The sequence below is a fragment of the Danio aesculapii genome, chromosome 4 (assembly GCF_903798145.1).
Source record: "Danio aesculapii chromosome 4, fDanAes4.1, whole genome shotgun sequence".
In the NCBI taxonomy this organism is placed as follows: domain Eukaryota; kingdom Metazoa; phylum Chordata; class Actinopteri; order Cypriniformes; family Danionidae; genus Danio; species Danio aesculapii.
In genome coordinates, this window is record NC_079438.1 from 5,281,697 (window position 1) to 5,303,542 (window position 21,846).

General features: G+C 42.9%; 1 protein-coding gene and 1 pseudogene across 1 annotated transcript in view; one reads left to right on the top strand and one right to left on the bottom strand.

The window, feature by feature from the left end:
* LOC130221935 (gastrula zinc finger protein XlCGF26.1-like) overlaps positions 1–21,846 on the top strand; it is a 151,600-nt gene that overhangs the window by 41,002 nt on the left and 88,752 nt on the right. The window lies entirely within an intron of this gene.
* LOC130221893 (zinc finger protein 721-like) overlaps positions 14,773–21,846 on the bottom strand; it is a 461,849-nt pseudogene continuing 454,775 nt past the window's right edge.

Here is a 21,846-nt window from a genome sequence, read left to right on the forward strand (position 1 = left end):
CCCAGTCATTTTCTTCAATAGTTTGACCAATATCCTTCTCCCACACATCCTTAAGTCCTAGCCAGGCAGAAATGCAATTGTTAGACAAAATGTCACATATCCTTGTTAGCAGTCCTTTTAAACAAGACGGATTCAGTAAAAGGTATTCAATCTCTGTTGTTTTGGATCTCAGCTCTCCTTTGTCCAACTTTGGTTTTAAAAAATGTCGCAATTGTAGATAATTATAAAAATTGGATTTTGGAACTTTATATTGATCTACAATCTGTTGGAAAGACTTTATGGTGCCCTCTGAAAATGAACAAGATATTTGAGAGATGCCTAATTCCAGCCATGCTGAAAAACCAGTGTTTTGCAATGTTAAAGGCATATCGGGATTAAAAGAAAGTGGGGAAAGCAAGGAGAAGGGGGTGGGAATTCCCAAATATGTCTTTACATCTTTCCAAGTTCTAAGAGTATTTGATATAATTTGATAAAATGTTCAGAAATCTTTTTCTGTTTTATATAATTCTTTACAAATAGCAAATATTTAATTGGTAAAGGGAGGCAAGCTTTTTCTTCCATCTTAAACCAAGTAGAGTCAGTCCTCTCACAACACCAGCTAATCATGTTTTTTATTTGGGCTGCCCAATAATAAAACTGAAGATTTGGCAAGCCTGTTCCACCCCTATCTTTAGGCTTCATTAATTTTGAAATTTTGATACGTGGCCTTTTATTGTTCCAGATAAACTTTGAGATGTGCTTATTAAGATCTTTAAAAAACGAATTTGCTAAATAGTATAATTATGTATGTATTATGTATGTATGTATGTATGTATAATTATGTTTAATAAGGTCTTTAAGTGAAGATGTGACATAAATTCCTAAATTCCATGAATTTCTATCTAAAGCCAGATTCTGATAGTTTGAAAGGGGAGATTAATTTTAGATATTCTAAAGAAGAAATATTTAAGGGTAAAGCTATGGACTTGGTAAGATTGATTCTGTAACCAGAGAAACTACTGTAGTGTGAGATGCATTCCAGCAATGTTGGGATAGATTCCACTGGTTTTGACATAAATATAAGTACATCATCTGCATAAAGTGAGGTACGATGATCTTCCTCTCCCATTAAAATACAGTGGAAATTTCTGTTTTGTCTGATGAGTTCTGCTAGGGGTTCTTAACTAAAGCGAAAAGCAAAGGTGAGAGAGGACAGCCCTGCTGGAGTCGAAGTGAGACCATTTGTAATAACTTTTGCCTTAGGATCAGAATAAAGCAACTGGATTCACCTAATGAAATTATTTCCTAGATTAAATTTCTTAAGAGTCGCAAATAAGAAGTCCCACTCCACTCTGTCAAAAGCTTTTTCGGCGTCAAGGGAGAGAACAAGTGCCGGGTGTCCTTCACTTTGGACAAAATTAATAACATTTAAAAGTCTGCGTATATTGTCGGTTCCATAATGTGATTTTATGAAGCCTGTTTGGTCTGGCTTAATTAGCTTGGGGAGCATACTCTCAAATCTACATGCCAAAATCTTTGCCAGTATTTTAGAATCTGTATTAAGTAGAATTATTGGTCTGTATGATGCACAGTCTTGGGGATCTTTATCTTTCTTGAGTATTACACAGATATTTGCTGTTTTCCAAGTGTCAGGAATCGTGCCTTAATCTAAGATATCTTGTAAAGCTGGAATCAAAATGTTAGAAAGTTCAGGCCAGAATGATTTATAAAATTCTGAGGGGAAACCGTCAGGTCCTGGTGATTTGTTGGATGACATTGATTGTATTGCAGCTAGGACCTCTTCTGGAGTTACAGGCGAATTAAGATAATCTCTATCTTCATCTGAAATAACTGGAAGAGAAATATTATTGAAAAAAGTTTGAATTTGTAGTTGTGAAGCACTGCCTTGTAAACTATAGAGCGATTCATAGTAGGATCGGAATGTGTTATTTATAATGGCAGAGTCATATGTGGAAGCACCATTTGACATCTTTAGGGACTTAATTGTTCGTTCTGATTGTTACTTTTTAATCTGATATGCTAACAATCGACCAGGTTTGTTTGCATTCTCATAATAATGCTGTTTGGAAAGAAATTTTTTTTTTTATATGATTAGTGTGATCAAGGTTAAGTTTTAGGTTTCGCCCCCCCCTATCTGTGCATGGTACTAGAAAGTTTACCCACTGTTTCCTCGGTCACTGTAAAAGCTTGTGTGTCGAGCCGGACGGTTTTTACTTTATTATTTTACTTTATCTCTGCACTCATTATTGTTTTCCTTGCACTTTTATTATGTGTTTACTAATTCCTGTTGTTACTAACGCTCGCAAAGCACGGGAGGTATGCTGCAGGCGCAACCCTCACAACCTTCGATCAATTCATGTATCTTCTATTTCACAACTCTCTCTCTCTGTGGGCCTCTGGAATTGTCCATCTACTGTTAACAAGGCAGATTTTATTACCTCCATAGCCACTCATTCTGACTTTAATCTCATGGCTCAAACTGAGACCTGGTTGAGACCGGAGGACACTGCTACACATGCAGCTCTTTCTACTAATTTCTCTCTTTCCCACACTCCTCGTCAGACAGGGAGAGGGGGTGGGACTGGACTACTGATTTCCAAAGAATGGAAATTCACTCAGAGACCGTCCCTGCCAAAAATCACCTCCTTTGAATTCCATGCAGTCACCATTATCCACCCCTTCCACATAAATGTGGTTGTCATCTACCGCCCACCGGGTACATTAGGTCACTTCTTAGATTAACTGGATGTTCTTCTCTCATCTTTTTCTGATTATGACACTCCCTTGTTGGTGCTAGGTGACTTCAACATTCACATTGAAAGACCTCAAGCCGCTGACTTCCAGACTCTGCTTGCCTCTTTTGACCTCAAAAGAGCACCTACTACTGCTACTCACAAATCAGGTAATCAGCTAGACCTTATTTACACTCGACATTGCATCGCTGATCAAACACTAGTAACTCCACTACAAACATTGGATCATTTCCTTCTGTCTCTCAACATCCACATTACTCCTGAGCCGCCACACACTCCAACTCTAGTTGCCTTTCGCAGAAACCTACGCTCTCTCTCACCCAATAGATTATCCACCATTGTTTCAGACTCTCTTCCTCCATCTTGCAAACTCTCTGCACTTGATACGAACAGTGCCACTGATACACTTTGCTCCACACTAGCATCAAGTCTAGACAGACTGTCCTCTTACATCCAGGCCAGCCCGTGCCAGTCCTCCTGCACCCTGGCTCTCTGATGTTCTCCGTGAGCATCACTCAAAACTTCGGGCTGCAGAGAGAATTTGGCGAAAAACAAAATCCTGAACAGCTCATAACATACCAAACTCTTCTGTCCTCTTTCTCGGCTGAGGTTACTTCTGCAAAGCAGACGTACTTTCGTCAGAAAGTCAACAGTGCCACCAATCCTCGCTTACTTTTTAAAACATTTTCCTCCCTCCTCAATCCTCCTCCTCCACCCGCATCCTCCACACTCACTACTGATGACTTTGCTACATTCTTTTGCACCAAAACTGCAAAAATCAGTGCTCAATTTGCTGCACCTACAACAAACATGCAAGAAACACCACCACCAACACCACACACACTCACCTCTTTTTTCCAGCTCTCTGAGTCTGAGGTGTCCAATCTCGTGCTATCTAGCCATGCAACCACCTGTCCGCTTGATCCCATTTCCTCTCATCTCTTGCAAGCCATTTCTCCTGCAGTCATACCAACACTGACTCACATAATTAACACATCTCCTGACTTTGGTTTATTCCCTACTTCATTTAAGCAGGCTAGGGTAACCCCACTGCTAAAGAAACCCAACCTGGATCAAACGCTACTTGAAAACTACCGACCGGTATCCCTGCTTCCATTCATGGCCAAGATTTTGGAGAAAGTAGTGTTCAATCAAGTCCTGGACTTTCTTACTCAAAACAACCTCATGGACAACAAGCAATCTGGCTTTAAGAAAGGCCACTCAACTGAGACTGCCCTGCTCTCGGTCGTGGAGGATCTCAGATTGGCTAAAGCAGACTCTAAATCATCTGTCCTCATCTTGCTGGATTTATCAGCTGCTTTTGACACTGTAAACCACCAGATCCTGCTATCTACGCTTGAGTCACTGGGCGTTGCAGGCACTTTTATTCAATGGTTCAGATCTTACCTCTCTGACAGGTCATTCAGGGTGTCTTGGAGGGGAGAGATGTCCAACCTACAGCATCTAAACACTGGGTTACCTCAGGGCTCTGTTCTTGGGCCACTTCTCTTCTCCATCTACACGACATCTTTAGGATCAGTCATCCAGAAACATGGATTTTCCTACCACTGCTATGCTGATGATACCCAGCTATACCACTCTTTTCACCCTGATGATCCCTCGGTTCCAGCTCGCATCTCAGCCTGCCTGTCAGACATTTCACACTGGATGAAAGATCATCATCTTCAGCTTAACCTCGCAAAAACGGAAATGCTTGAAGTTTCTGCCAACCCAACTCTACACCATAACTTTTCAATCCAAATGGATGGGGCAACCATTACTGCATCCAAAATGGTTAAAAGCCTTGGAGTAACGATTGATGACCAACTAAACTTCTCTGACCACATTTCTAGAACTGCTCGATCTTGCAGATTCGCACTCTATAACATCAGAAAGGTCCGACCCTTCCTATCTGAACATGCAGCTCAACTCATTGTTCAAGCTTTTGTTCTCTCCAAACTGGATTATTGCAACTCTCTAGTAGCTGGGCTTCCAGCTAATTCTATCAAACCTCTTCAGCTGCTTCAGAACGCAGCAGTACGAGTGGTCTTTGATGAACCCAAAAGAGCACATGTCACTCCGCTACTCACCCGTTTGCACTGGCTGCCAGTTGCTGCTCGCATCAAATTCAAAGCTCTGATGTTTGCTTACAAAGCGACCTCTGGCTTTGCTCCTTATCTGCTCTCACTTCTGCAGATTTATGTGCCCTCCAGAAACTTGCGTTCTATGAATGAACATTGCCTCGTGGTTCCATCCCTAAGAGGGAAGAAATCACTTTCCCGAACTCTCGCATTCAATCTGCCCAGTTGGTGGAATGAACTCCCTAACTGCATCAGAACGGCAGAGTCACTTGCTGTCTTCAAGAAACGATTAAAAGCTCAACTATTTAGTCTCCACTTTCCTTCCTAATCTGTAACTGCCTCTCTGGCTATACCACTAACTGTACTCTCTCAAGAAAAAAAAAACATTACTAATGCTTTGCTTCTTAGACTTTACACACCTGAAACTTGTCCATAGCACTTATTTACTGCTGCTCTTATAGTTGTGTAAATTGATTCCTTGTCCTCATTTGTAAGTCGCTTTGGATAAAAGCGTCTGCTAAATGACTAAATGTAAATGTCAATTTTCCCACTGGGGCAGTGGCTTTCTTTGAATACTACATGTGTTTGTTGCAACCAAGTTAAACACTGACATGGTTTCCGCTACATTCATTCTTCCATGGCTGGGTACCACGCCAAAATTGCCACGCCACAGCTACATTACAGCTTCTCATTCAAAACATTCAGTCATGTTTTTTTAATAGCGGGTAATAATCGCACCAAAACATATTAAAAGGTAAGTAAATTATAACAGTGCAAACTTTTCTGTAACCGTAGTAGTGCTGTGCGTTATTTGTTTAACCCTTTAAGGTTACGTGCTGACTGGCTGACTGACAGGTGCATGATGCGTGAGGCCAGCAAACACGACGTATAGCCATTTCACTTTATGTTAGGACGCATTAATACCGCTCTGTAGGTCTATTGGAGACATTCAAAAATATTCCTAGCAAATGTAATAAATGTTGGAAACATACTTGTTATATAAACACACAATCTCACATCAGCAGTGTTTATTTGAGAGCGCACAAGAAGATCTGCGCTTGAGCAGCGTATATTTGAGGGGGTGAGCTCGATTTTCGACCTCATCTACCTTCTTTATGTATTTGAAATGTATGATGTCTGGTACTAAACAAAAGCTAGTGATATTTGCAATACATTTGTGCAAATGAAAAACTAGTATGAGAAACAGTATGTCTTGTAACATTTGAAGTAAGATAGATATTTTACCACATGAAATTACCAAGCAGTCTGTTAATGACTTACCCTGAGCATAATGGTACAGGGCATGGGCCCGCCCTCCATGGCAACTGCTCATTGGAAGACAGTGCCATTAAGATGGACCAAACCAGATCACTTAAAAACCTACTGCAACAGTAAAACTTTGCTTTTTTGCATTAGCTCACTCATGCTCGCTGCTGCTCTCTGCCCCCTCTTGCCTTGCTCTCGGACACTGCACCGCCACGCAATCGGGTCGCAAAGAACTTTCCATGCAACCTCTTAAAGTTTAGGAACCGCTGAAACCGAAAAAAAACTTCTGCAAACCGACTCACAGCAGTCTGTCACCCTGGTAACCCAGGACAACTTCCACTCACAAGCAAGTGAATCCCAAGGTCGTCACTAAAGCTGAGTCACTAACCATTCAGGAACGTTGTGTTTCGTCAAGGCTAGTCAGCGAGGGAAACTCAAACAAATGTTGTCTCTTGCTGAACTGGTGCAAATTGATCTTAAGCAGTTAAAGATAAGCCAAATCTCTGCTTTTGTGATTTCTCATGTGGGATTCTAAGATCTCGTAAAAGATTCTAAGATCTCGTAAAAATCCCAGGCCACATGTGGCTCTCACACAGACATTGACAGTTACACTTCCTCTGTTCTGGAATATATCAACACCACCATAGACAGTGTTACAACCCAGAAACAGATCACCACATACCCAAATCAAAAGCCATGGATGAACAAGGAGGTGCGCCTCCTGCTGAAGGCACGCAACACTGCATTCAGATCAGGGGATGCACAGGCCTACAGCACTTCCAGGGCTAATCTGAAGAGGGGCATCAAAAAGGCCAAGCACTGCTACAAGCTAAAGCTAGAGGAGCACTTTTCCAACTCTGATCCTCGGTGCATGTGGCAGGGCATCCAGGCCATCAGCAACTACAAACCCAGCCAGTCCACCCCCACAGCCACAAATGTCTCCTTCCTGAACGAGCTAAATGACTTTTATGCCCGCTTTGAAAGAGACAATACAGAACCCTACACCAGGAACACTACCTCAACCGACCACTCACCTATCACACTCACCTCCTCAGAAGTCTACACTGCACTGAGTCGGATCAATGTGCGTAAGGCTGCTGGACCAGACGGTATCCCTGGGCGCGTCCTCAAAGCATGTGCAGAACAGCTCGCTGGGGTATTCACAGACATTTTCAACCTGTCACTTAACCTAGCAACTGTCCCAACATGCTTTAAAACAACCTCTATCGTGCCGGTGCCCAAACACTCCAGCCCAACATGCCTGAATGACTACCGCCCTGTAGCACTCACACCCATCATCATGAAGTGCTTTGAGCGGTTGGTCCTGGCACATCTGAAAGACTCTCTGCCATCCACACTGGACCCACATCAGTTTGCCTACCGTGGCAACAGGAGCACAGAAGATGCTGTCTCCATAGCACTGCACTCTGTACTCACACACCTGGACAATAAAAACACTTATGTATGAATGCTGTTTGTTGACTTCAGCTCAGCATTCAACACTGTCATACCCTCTAAGTTACTGATCAAACTCAGAGACCTGGATATCAACACGTCTCTCTGCAACTGGGTTATGGACTTTCTGACTAACAGACCTCAGAATGTTAGATCAGGCCACATCTGCTCCACCACCGTCACACTCAACACTGGTGTACCACAGGGCTGCGTGCTGAGCCCCTTCCTATACTCCCTTTTTACTATCGACTGTAGGCCTGTGAACAGATCCAACACCATCATCAAATTTGCAGATGACACCACAGTGATTGGTCTAATCAGCAATAATGATGAGACTGCCTACAGGGAGGAGATACAGCATCTGGCCACTTGGTGCACTGACAATAATCTGCTCCTTAACACCAATAAGACCAAGGAGCTCATTGTGGACTTCAGGAAGGGACGAACAGGCTCGCATGATCCCATCCACATTAATGGGATGGCCGTTGAGCCTGTCTCATCCTTCAAGTTCCTGGGGACCCACATCTCAAAGGACCTTTCCTGGACCACCAACACCTCCAGCCTGGTCAAGAAGGCTCATCAGCGCCTATTCTTCTTGAGGCAACTTAAGAAGAACCAGCTTTCATCAGCCGTCCTGGTGAACTTCTACCGCTGCACAATAGAAAGCATCCTGACCAACTGCGTCACAGTCTGGTATGGAAGCTGCTCTGTTGCTGAGCGTAAGGCACTGCAGCGGGTGGTGAAAACTGCCCAATGCATCACAGGGACAACACTGCCAGCCATTGAGGACATCCAGAAGAAACACTGTCTGCGCCGAGCACGCAGTATTCTTAAGGACACCTCTCACCCTGCTCACAGACTGTTTTCTCTCCTGCCTTCCGGCAGGCGCTTCAGGCTCCCCCGGACAAAAACCAGCAGACTGAGGAACAGCTTTTTCCCCAGAGCTGTCTTCCTTTTGAACTCTGCCCCTCACTGACTCTTTTGCCCCCCCAATACACCCCCCACACTCCTCTAACTTATACTCCTCACAATCACTGCACTATTTAACATTTGCACATTTAAAGTTTGCACATATTCATTGCACTGATTCATTTACTTGAACTGGACATACCCACAGCACATGGACATTTGTAATTTGTAATTATGTTTATCTATCTGCCACTCCTGATTATTAATAGCATCCTGTACATATATTCATTTATGCAAATCTCTGTTCATAGCTAATACAACCTGTATATAATGTTGATAGTACATCCATCTGTAAATATCACCATAGTTTTTCTATAACTGCACTTTATAACTTATACCTGTATCCTGCACTTGCTGCTATTGCACTGCTGGTTAGACCTAAACTGCATTTCGTTGCCTTGTACTTGTACATGTGTAATGACAATAAAGTTGAATTTAATCTAATCTAATCTAATAAGAGCTAAATTTAATTTGGGATAAATTGAGAACCACTGCTCTGAGGTACTCAATATAGCAAACTATCATACTCAAAATGAACTGCCTTCCTAAAGTTATTTCTCTACTTCAGTATATCCCTGTAAATGTTTTTTTTTTTTTTTACAATATTTAAAACAATTTGAGAATTTAGTCAATTAATTTCTCTTGAACAATTAGCACCCTAGGTTGCATAAGAGTACATCGCAACAGCCAGTTGATAAAAAAAGGGTTGGAGCTTACTGAGCATTTATTTCATTATTATGCCTTCAGTCTGATACATCTCACACACTGGTCTATCCCTCCTGAGAGAGCTCCATCTTGCTTTATGGTTGAACAAGCCATCCTACTTCCCCTTCTTCTACTACCTGTCTATCCATCCATCAGTTTATTCATTTTATATTGTAAATGTGTTTTTTTTTAGGCTGATCTCAAAAATAATCATTTTTTACTGACAAAATTTTAGGTGCAGGCTAGGACTGTCTTTTGCAGATAACGTCCTTTTGGCTTCATAGGACATGGACCTTCATCATACAGTGGGATGGTTTGCTGCTGAGTGTGACACGGCAAGGAAATAAACAGCACCTCCATGTCAGAAACCATGGTGCTTGACTGGGAAAAGGTGGCCATCTCCAGTTTGGAGGAGAGTCTTTACCCCAAATGGAGTTCAAGTATCTGTGTTTTTTTTAAGAGGAATGGAATGTGAGATTTAAAGATGGATCAGTGCAGCGGCAGCAGTAATGTAGTTGATGTGATTGTCTGTTGTGTGGAAGGAGCTGAGGCGAAAGGCAATGTTCTCAATTTACCACTCAATCTAGGTTTCCTACTCTCACCTATGGTCATGACTGAAAGGACAAGATCTCGGATACAACCGGACACATTTTACAAAGTGTTATGACCCGCTTGTTTGAGTTGCAACATAAAAGAGAAATGAGCCAACAAAATAGCCTGAATGCAAAATATTTATTATAAAATGTAACTCATAGAACAATCAGAACAACCAACAAATGTCTATGGATAATAATGAAGATAAAAAACTTAGTATATAATCACAACAACACTTTAACTACATGATATAAGTAATGCAAAACAAAACCATAAGGTTAAAGAGTCAATGAGATGGCTGGTCTTGACATTAGGACTCCTGAGTAGCCACAGCATCCTGGGGTAGCTAGCGCAACAACGTTTATATACCCATTGATGAGTAATGCAGGCATCCAATCAGTATTTACCACAATCTGCAGTCTTGGGATAATCACAGTGTATTAATATTGTAAAATCTCATACCTGTTGCTCTGCCTGAATCATAAAATATTCATCAAGTTTGTATTTTACTCAAAAAAGTAAATGTAGTAATCTAGAAATAATCTTGAACCCAAAATAAAGAAACGTTACTAATAAAAGATGCAACACAGGACAATTGAATGGGCTTTCTAAACTTGAGGCCCTGGTATACTGCAAACTAACCATCCTGGAGCTCCACCTTCTCTGTCGTGCGGTGTCATGCCAGTGATTTGTTTCTCATTCAGGGAGTCAGACAGAGAATATAATCCAAAACAATACTAGCTACATGAATACACTGGAGAGTGGAGTAGAGATGTATCCGCACCTGTACAATCACTTGCAAAGAGATTTTAAGCTGCATAGGTGCTGTTTGCCAGATGTTTATGAAACTGTTCTTCTCTCAGCCACCATTATTGTGTTTATGGTAAATGCAAGGAGCGCAACACATTTACAACCCCACCTACTGCAGTGTAGGAGTGTTGGAAAATGCTCTGATTACTAAAGTAACCCTCATTCCCCGAGGAGGGGAACGGAAATGCTATAGTGGATTTTTAATCCACGTATGAGGATTTCATTCAGAAAGCCAATCATCTGAAAGAGTATGTAAACGGGCCAATGAAATGCCAAATGAATTGGCAGTGTCAGGTTGCGCACCTGATGCTTGTTGCAATCAATTTAACATAAAACCACAGCGAAAGCAAGATGAGGCATCCTTTTTAAGCCGAAGAGACTGATATCTACAGCTAAGGATCAATCATTATGGCGATGCAATATAGCGTTTCCGTTCCCCGAGGTTACTTTAGTAACCAGAGCGTTCCCCTTTGGATGGGGAACTTCAATGCTATAGTGGATTTTTAAGCCACGTATGGGGAAATGTCTGGAAAACGCCATAATAACTGCAACTTACCTTCCCCTCCGATGAGAGGATAGCCAGGCATAGCGTGAGCGCGCCTGCATCATAGAGAGGCGCGGTCTTCCAACGTGATCCCTGGCCCTTACTTATCCCACTTCAAAGAAGATTTACGGATTTAGATATAGATTTTTTGGGAGCCGTAAGCGTCTAGATAATTCTAGGAATTTAATACGACAGTACGTTGGGAAATCATGCAGTCCCGAAGGGGAGGATGTTGCGGAGGCCACTTGCATCCCAAATGGGGAGATGATGGCAGAATATATGGACTAGCCCTGAGAAGGGGGAGTACGCATATAATAAGATGATTAGCAGAGAGGGAAGACCTGTGCGGACCTGTGAGTGGGGGACTGCATCGTGGCTGAATAAGCATATGGGATCCCCTAGTGGGGATCACGCATAGCGGGCACCTATACCCAAAATGTGGGCTGACCAGAGGGCAGACCTACAATGTAATGGGCCAGCGAGTGACTCCTCCGCTGAGTCAGTGCTGGGGGCCTTGGAGGAATCTTCAGGGCTCACCTAAGCGGGGAACTTTACTGACAGAGTGAATAAGCGCACGTATCTCTGTGTTAGGGAGAATGGCGTGTTTCAACACCTTAACAGAGTTGTTTCCTCAATCACCAAGGGTTACCTAATACCCTTGAGGAAACCAGCTCCACTCGCAGATTGTAAAACCTTGCAAATGTATTAGGTGTCGCCCAGCCCGCAGCTCTACAGATGTCTGTTAGAGAGGTGCTGTGTGCACACGCCCAAGAGGATGCGATGCTCCGAGTGGAGTGCGCACGCACTCCTGGGGGACATGGCTCACCCAGGCTCAGGTAAGCAAGAGAGATGGCATCCACTATCCAGGTTTGGCATCCAGGTTTGGTTGGGCCAGGGGGGCGCAACTAGCAAGACCTGCTCCTCGTCCTCCCTGACCTTGCACAGTAACTGCACGAGCAGGCTCACTGGAGGAAACGCATATTTGCGTATGCCCCGAGGCCCGCTGTGGGCCAGTGCATCCGTGCTGAGAGAGCCCTCGGTCAGGGAAAAAAACAACTGGCAATGAGCATTCTCAGGGAAAGCTAACAGACCGATCTGGGCTTCCCCGAATCGTGCCCATATCAGCTAAACAGACTCGGGTGGAGTCTCCATTCTCCGGGACGTAAAGGCTGCCGTGAGCGCACGTCGGCTGCACGGTTGAGCTTGCCTGGAATGTGAATGGCGCGCATCAATTTCAGTCACGTATGACTCCAAAGGAGCAGACGGCGGGCGATCTGAGACATGCGGCGAGAGCGAATACCCGCCATTCGGTTGATATACGCCACCGCCGCCGTGCTGACCAGCATGTGCCGCTGCTCCAGCACCGAAAAAAACGGTGGAGAGCAAGGAACACTGCCAACAACTCTAGGAAATTTATATGCCAATGCAACTGGGTTCCTTTCCACAGGCCCGCAGCTGCATGCCCCCAACACACAGCCCCCCAGCCCGTGCTGGAACAACATGACTGGACGTCTGTCCTGGAGGCACTCCGGCCTGTAGGAATGAGGGGTTGTTCCAAGGGCTGAGGCGACACAGCGCAGTAACAGTGACTCGGTGTGTGCCTGCATGCCATGCGTGTCTGGGGACTCAATCGTGAAGTCAGTGCTGAAGTGGTCTCATATGGAGTAATCAGAGAGGCGTGATAGCGGCTGCGGATGCCATATCCCCCAGGAGCCTCTGAAATCATTTCAGTGGGACCACTATTTTGCTGTCAAACTCTCTCAGACAGTTCAGCATTAGCTGAGCGCGCTCTCTGGAGAGGCGCGCTGTCATGGTGACCGAGTCCAGCTCCAGCCCGAGAAAAAGGATCCTCTGCACGGGGGCGAGTTTGCTCTTTTCTCAGTTGACCTGAAGCCCCAACAGGTGCAGGTGCCGGAGCACCTTGTATTTGTGCATAATCAATTGCTCCAGAGAGTGGGCTAAAATCAGCCTGTCGTTGAGATAACTGAGTATGCAGAAGCCCGCGAGCCAAAGGGGCGCTAAGGCACCCTCCGTGAGCTTGGTGAAGACCCGCGGAGACAGAGAGAGCCCGAAGGGGAGGACTTGTATTGCCAAGCTTGACCTTTTAACGCAAACCTTAGAAACTGACAGTGGCGTGGAAGAATGGAGACATGGAAATACGCATCCCAGACTGGCAGAGTTCGGGCTGTCTGACTTAGTGGTTTGAAGAGCTTAGTCGGTTGCGGTGCGGAGCTCGTGTAGCAAGCTTGGGTCAGACCTACCCTCGTGCAGCCGGGCCAGCGCCTGCGTTTGGTAGTGCTGGTAGGTGGTCATAGCATGCAAGGTGGAAGCATCCTAGCCCGCAGCCTTGTAAGCTCTAGCTCCGAGGTAGGCAGATAACCTACAGGCTTTAGACGGGAGACGAGGTGGACGCAGCCAAGAAGAGGCACCACACGGACAAAGTTTGACCGCAATGGTGCGCTCAACCTGAGGAATCGCCTCATACCCCCTGGCTGCTCCACCGTCAAGATTGGTGAGGGCGGAGGGACACGCATTACGGGCAGAAAAAGGTGCCCTCCAGGACTGCCTGAACCTACTGTGCACCTCCGGGAAGAAGGCTTCAAGGCTTCGAAGGCTTGGCCCTCTTGTCCTCTACGTAGCACCCATCTAGGCGGTCCGGCCGCGGAGCTGGGGGATAAACCATCTCCAACCCCAAGGCCAAAGCAGCCCAAGGAAGCATTGCTAAGATGTCCGTTTCAGGATCCGTTTTGACAGCGATCACCTGCCCGGAGGGGGCGAGCGGTTCTGGATCCTCGTCGAACAATGAAAGCCCACCCTCCGATGCAGCAGTGGACGTCTGGTCCCCGGTGTCATCGAGCTTAAGGGCTACCATCTGGTTAGACGGATCGCTTCCTCTGCTCGAAGCTTGGATGGAGCGTTTGGAGGAGCGAGGTCCGCGGGCCCGAAGGCGACGGAAAATCTCCCACTGGAACCCTCAGACCTGCCAGAGTGCCCGCTTCAGTGCAGGGGACAGCTGGGGTGGTTCACCCTTTTGGAAAGGCTAGCCGCGATCTTAACTGCACAACAGACATGGCATTGCAATGACGACATGAACTGCGCTTGAACACCGCATTAACATGCTGGACCCCCAGACATGCAACGCAGTGCTCGTGCCCATCATCCAGGGACAGGAAACCACCGCATCCAGAAGCGCACAGTCGGAGCGTCATCCTGTTAAGGACGTGCTGCACGACTGCGTTGCTCTTTTAGAAAATTTGCAACTTTGTACGCACCGCTCTGGAGGTCCGGACCCAAAGAACGCCAGGCAAGGGAGAAGCCCAGCTCAACCGTCTGCCACCATGTGTACACAATCTGGACCGGGAGACCATTCTCGTTCGCTCAAAATCGCTGGATATCAGCAGGAGGAACCCTCATTGACTCGCTCAGAAGGCTGTAGAAGTCTCTGAAGCGAAAACGATGCCTCATCTTGCTTTCGCTGTGCTTTTATTGCCAAATTGATTGCAACAAGCATCAGGTGTGCAAGCTGACGCTGCCAATTCATTCATTGTTTTGCTGCATTCATATCATGTGTGCAACTTTTTGTCCATGTGTTTCTTAAGCTGCGCCAAATGAGCGAAACTCTGTAGACTCGGATCTGTACAGTTTCTCTCCAGTGTGAATCCTCCTCTGTTTTCAGATGTGTTAAATGATTAAACCTCTTGTCACAGTGTGAACACTTGTACGGTCTCTCCAGTGTGAATTGTCTGGTGCAGTTTCAATTTTGGAGCTGTAATAAAAGTCTTCTCACACTCAAGCACATATACTCTTTCACACCAGTGTGGATCTTCATGTGTTCATTAAGGTTTGCTGATCGGTTGAAACTCTTCCAGCCTTAAATGAATGTGAATGGTTTCTCTCCAGTGTGGGTCTTCATGAGTTTATGAAGGTCTGAGGATTTGCTGAAACTCATCCCACAACGAAACTAGAGTTTGAGCATGCAAAATTCTGCTGTATGGCGCTGTGAAAAGGGGCGGGATTAAACAGGATGAGTAGACATTAAAAAAGTGACCTATTGGTCCATATTTTACATTTCCATCCAGAGAGGTCATGTTTTGATCTACGATTGGTCTCAAACAGTCAAGTGATGCGATTTCCCAGGTCACAGTTCACCAAGCTTGAACTTTGCAAGGCAGTGAACTGCGAAACTTGATGCACAAACTAGGTTTCCGGTCTGATGTATTCGCATGCGTATGAATGGAAGTCTATGGGGAGAAAAGTCCAGTGTGACCACGGCTTAAGTGCAAGTGAATGGTTTCTCTCCAGTGTGGATCTTCATGTGTAGATTAAGGGATGATGATCGGCTGAAAGTCTTCCCACACTGAGTGCAAGTGAATGGTTTCTCTCCAGTGTGGATCTTCATGTGTAGATTAAGGGATGATGATCGGCTGAAACTCTTCCCACACTGAGTGCATGTGAATGGTTTCTCTCCAGTGTGGATCCTCATGTGTAGATTAAGGTTTGATGAGCGGTTGAAACTCTTCCCACACTGGGTGCATGTGAATGGTTTCTCTCCAGTGTGGATCATCATGTGTTGATTAAGGGATGATGATTTGCTGAAACTCTTCCCACACAGAGGGCATGTGAATGGTTTCTCTCCAGTATGGATCATCATGTGTTGATTAAGGTGGGATGAGTGGATGAAACTCTTCCCACACTGAGGGCATGTGAATGGTTTCTCTCCAGTGTGGATCCTCATGTGTTGATTAAGGGATGATGAGCGGATGAAACTCTTCCCACACTGAGTGCATGTGAATGGTTTTTCTCCAGTGTGGATCCACATGTGTTGATTAAGAGATGATAATTGGCTGAAACTCTTCCCACAATGAGTGCATGTGAATGGTTTCTCTCCAGTGTGGATCCTCATGTGTAGATAAAGAGATGATGATTGGTTGAAACTCTTCCCACACTGAGTGCATGTGAATGGTTTCTCTCCAGTGTGGATCCTCATGTGTTGATTAAGGTGTGATGAGCTGTTAAAACTCTTCCCACACTGAGTGCATGTGAATGGTTTCTCTCCAGTGTGGATCCTCATGTGTTGATGAAAGTTTGATGATTGGCTGAAACTCTTTCTACACTGAGCGCATGTGAATGGTTTCTTTCTAGTGTGGATCCTCATGTGTAGATTAAGGTGTGATGAGCAGTTGAAACTCTTCCCACACTGAGTGCATGTGAATGGTTTCTCTCCAGTGTGGATCCTTATGTGTAGATTAAAGTTTGATGATTGGCTGAAACTCTTTCCACATTGAAGACATGTGAATGGTTTCTCTCCAGTGTGGATCCTCATGTGTAGATTAAAGTTTGATGATTGGCTGAAACTCTTCCCACATTGAAGACATGTGAATGGTTTCTCTCCAGTGTGGTTCATCATGTGTAGATTAAGAGATGATGATTGGCTGAAACTCTTCCCACACTGAGTGCATGTGAATGGTTTCTCTCCAGTGTGGATCATCATGTGAATTTTAAGATAGCCTTTTCTTCCAAAACTCTTTCCACACTGAGTGCAGGTGAAACGATTCTTGTCTCTCCTTTTCAAAATACCATCAGTCTGTAAATGAGTTTTTTCCTCAGTTTTGACATGATGTTCCTCCACTTTACTCCCCTCATTCTTTTCAATTAGGTCTGAAATAGATAAATAAAGCATTAGTTTTCATCAAGTCTTATTTATCTAGTGCCTTTACAATGTAAATTGTGTCAAAGCCTCTTAACATAGAAGTTATAGTAAATGGACTCTATGCACGAACTCTGCTGATGTGTTTCCGGTAGATTCTGAGTCAGTCTCTCTACTTCTGCATAGCGCGATCTACAGCGAAATCTAATAGCGGCGAAACCTAAATGTATCAGAACATGACAAAGAAGGGAGATTTATTCTTAAATTGATGAGGATCTTGTGCCAGTGGATGTCCAGCATCTGGAACATCATTGTTCAGTTCCAGAATCCACAATAGTTGATTAGTACACCAGGGGCCCATTTCAGAAAGGAGTTTAAGTGACCACTTAGAGTATTTTAACCCTGAAAAACCCTGAAACCCAGAGTATTTAATTCCCTGAAATGGAAACTCTGGGTTTTCCACTTCAAAATGGCAGGTTTGCTAAACTGGAGAAAGCAGGGTAAGTCAAGTCTGTTTCTGAAAGAGAGGTAACTTTAACTCAGAGTCAGTTACTGTGGTAACTTACTCTGTGAACCTAACCTGGTCAGGAGCAGGTTTTATTCTCTAAACTCTGAGTTTCTGTTGGTCTCCTCCCCTTTTTTAAAGACGAAGCTGTATTTCTTGCCTTAGCCTTACATTTCCAACCAGTGACTGTATAAAATATGGATGACGCGACAGCGCCATTTCCCATTCACAATTTGAGGGCAAAATGCCTCTGTGACGGGTACAACTGTCGCAAAAGACTGCTGAAATTGAAGCCTGGGCATGCGCAGAAGGACTCTCTGATGGCGCCAGAGGAGGAGCTGCAGAATCGAGCTTCCAACCAAACGCTTGATGTAAAATCAACCACGCCCCCCCCCCCCCCCCCCCCCCACCCCCCGCACTTCTCACTTGACCGCCAGTGTCTGCACTATAACAAAGGCTTGCTGATGTAAATATAAACACTTACATTTACAAACACGCAGTAATATACGGTTTAAAAACTGTGTGATGCAAGCTGTAATAATTTAATAAAAGCAATACATGTTGGACAGCAGAAATAAACAATCTTTCATTTACTCTAGCCTGAGTTAGACTAATATGAGCACAAAAAAATTTCTCTTATAACAGGGTTGTTAGTATTTGTTATCTTCACAGGGGAAGAAATAAAACTTGTACAATATGAACAATAACATATAAACAACACACACATTTTTAGAAACGTTTTTATTTTTAATTAACAATCAACAGAACTCAAAATATAGCCTACACACCATAAATAACGATTTACCATGCGGGAAAAATCATGCCTTTAAAAGATAAATACAGCAAGATTCCTATTTACACATCCCAACCCTGCAATTCGTCAATTTGCATGGTTTTCTCTACTTTCATTCTTCCATGGCGGGGCGCCACGCCAAGATTCATCCCGCCACAGCTACATTACAGCTTCTCATTCAAAACATTCTATTTTTTTTAATAGCGTGTGATAATCGCACCAAAACGTATTAAAAGGCTAGTGAATTAGAACAGCGCAAACTTTTCTGTATCCGACCGTAGTAGTGCTGTGCGTCATTTGTTTAACCTTTTAAGTTTCGTGCTGACTGACTGACTGGCTGACTGTGACAGGTGCGTGATGCGTGAGGCCAGCAAACACGACGTATAGCCGTTTTACTTTATTTTAGACGCATTAATACCGGAGGGATTCATAAATATTCCTAGCAAATCTAATAAATGCTGGGGACATACTCCTTACATAAACGCACTAAATCGCACTTCAGCAGCATTTATTTGAGAGAGCACAAGAAGATCTGCGCACTCTTAAAGCGGCTTATATTTGAGGGCACGAGCAGAAAAAAATTGGCATGCAAGCAAAGAGATCTGCATGCTCGTAGGCTATTTCATAAATGCGATCTCGACTTCTAATACTGCGCTCACGACATTTGTCATTGAAATAACGCCACAGGTAGTTCTAGAGGAAACACTGATTTGTACAAAAAAATTTTCAGTATTAATGCATCAACTTATGTCTATCAGCTGCTGCAACATCGCTTGTATTGTTTATTATTTTTTGCTTGTATTGTATTGTGTTGTTAGCTAGTATATTGTTTATTATTTTTTGCCTCTGTTTTCATTTGGTTTATTCCATGCCTTCATTATATCTGGCAAAAAGGAATTTACATTCTTTTTAATGTTTATTAGGAGTTTTCAAATAAAAAGCCAACAGTAAATGATGTATGTAATTAAATTATAACATTTACAGCTCTATTTGTTATATAAGTTTCGGTTTCTAGAACAGTAATATTTTATAACAGCAAATTCAGTAGATTAACTCATCAACATGCCGAAACTCAAAATGCAGAGACGTCCTGTAAATCAAGTTCAAATAACCTTACAGGAGATCAAAGTGGAGATCGGCTAACATTCGTTTTGTCTTCCTAATTATTATTTCAGACCCATTAAGGAATTACTGCTAGATAGCAATCACCTGTATTTTCCCCGTCATACTTAAATTTGTTTACAATGTGTCATTTCTTGTGCAGCTTTTATTGTTATTTTTATATTGAAATTCTTGATTCTTGTGCACTACAAAATTTATTCAATTTTATAATTATTTGTTTAATACTTGTGCAATCAATACAGGTTTATTATTATTTATTTTGAACCTTTATTTGAATATTTGCGATATGTATGCTGTTTGCATTTTATTCAAAGGTTAAACTCAGTGCCTACAGTTTGCGTTTACATAGTAGCCTACGTTTGCTGTTATATCAACACAAATGGTTGTAATAACGTTAATAATAACCGAGTAGGTACAGCAGACGGAGTCGGGACGAGGGGTAAGTCTCCGGCAGGCGAGGATCTAGCTAGCAGGAACTCACCGAAGTGTATTTTGCTATCAGGGTGGTTAGGCGTGTATCTGCAAACTAATAAAGCCCAAAAAATCCCTGACCTTACCGAATAAACAGTGTTCCACCAGATCCTGTATGTCAGAAACTATAGTTTACTGCTGAACTCATTTTATCGTAATGTAAAATAACACTGAAATCTAATAATAACACTTCAGTCTCCTTATGAAGCTCATACGGTCTGCTTTGAGAAACTGTCAATCACAGCTGATGATACTCCCAGCAATAAATTACTGCTAAAAACAAACTGTTTACAAAAATGAAGATCTGCACCTATATCAGCACGATAACCAGTGCCTTAATTGACCAGAACCATCTTTCGGGACATTTTATTGCAAGTTAACACGGAGGAGGCGGGCTTTATGACTTGTACTGCAGCCAGCCCCCAGGGGGCGATATAACGGTCGAGACCTTCACTCAAAAGCAGGCTTGCGGCACACTTGTTTCCAACCACCTAATTTATTGCTCATTTTGGAGATGCGCATAAAAAACGATTGATGGAAACGTCATGATGCACATAACTTTTGAAAATATGCATAAAAAAACATGTGCACAACTCGTCACCTTAAAATTATAAGGTTCTAACTGATATTTTTGTCAAAATTGAGTTATTGACATTTTTATATTAAATGACAACTTATTTACATTATGGGATGTTTTTTTTTATATAAGTTCTTTACATTTTAAGACTTTTTATTCAAAAACAAAAAAGGTTTTATCTGAAAATTCGAACTCTGTTTTTAAGGTTCCATCTGTGAGCCAATCAGCATTTCGAATGCACGCACAAGGACCAATCAGTATCAGCGTTCTATTGTCATTCCGCCGCACTGCTCTGTTGTGGAGCAGGAAAGACCTGAAGGAAATCGTCAATTAAATAATGCCGTGCCACACAAAATTAAGAAGAAACTTCACTGTCGACCACTTTATTGACGATCTTGTCAAGGACAGAAGTCTAAATTCCAGGTAAGTTCGTTTTTTCTGTTTGTTTCATTTAAGGTCTTGCAGAGAAGTTTATTATCAGACACCACATTATCCGTCAATGCTAGCAAGCTGTTCCCTTTATCTATCCTGTGTAATACAGACCCGTAGTCAAGGGGGGTTCGGGAGGTTCGAAAGACCCACCCCCTACTGACAAATGTCTAGAATTTGTCCGAAACATGAGCTCATCTGTCTTATTTTGGCTGCGAAGTCATCATACATAACGTTAGTGAAAATAATTAATCAAAAAAGGCTTTAAATCCAAGCCGAATACCCTGTTGGCTGTCGCTTCAGTTTTAGCCAATGCAAACTATTATTTATCCAAAATACAGCTGTGCAAGAAAACATACAATCAGACGTTAATGAAGTCATCCTTCGCTACTGAACTGTTATTAAATAGAGATGAAATGATGTTATCCATAAATTTTCTAATGTACTTTACAAGAAAGGCCAAAAAAATCCTGAAGCTCTATTATTATTAATATGCCATACTATATTATCATTATTATGTCTGAATTTTTTTTATCATTCAAGTGGCCAAATTCTGACTGAATTATTTGTTATTTGCATAATAAATGACAATAGGCCACAGACCTTAACAGATAATTTTTTTCTAATGATATATGATGTCATAAATTTGTATTTTAATTTGTGATATAAAGTAATGTTAGCTATAAAATAGTGTGTAAAACTACTCAAATAGTACGGCTACAGTTTGTGTAAGATTGATATAGCAGTTACCTCAGTATTAAATGGTAATGATTGCAGAATGATTGTAGGTTGTAGCCTGTAACTAGTCAGTGGTACCAAGCTACACACTATTTATTTATTTTTCTATTATTGTGATGAGTAATTATACAAATTATATGAAACACCAGGAGAACAGCAAAAAGAAAGAGAGCACCAGACAAGGAAAATATGAAAAAAAGCATCATCAGAGACAAGGGGAACAACTGAGGCAGAAGAGCAAAGGAGCAGTGTGGTAGAAGAGCAACGTGAAATTGAACTTTCAGAGACAGAGAGACAAACAAGCAGTCTAGAAATACCAAGACAGAGACCAACAGAAAGAGGGAAAGTAAGAATTAGTTTTTAACTACAAAAAGTACTGAGCTACTT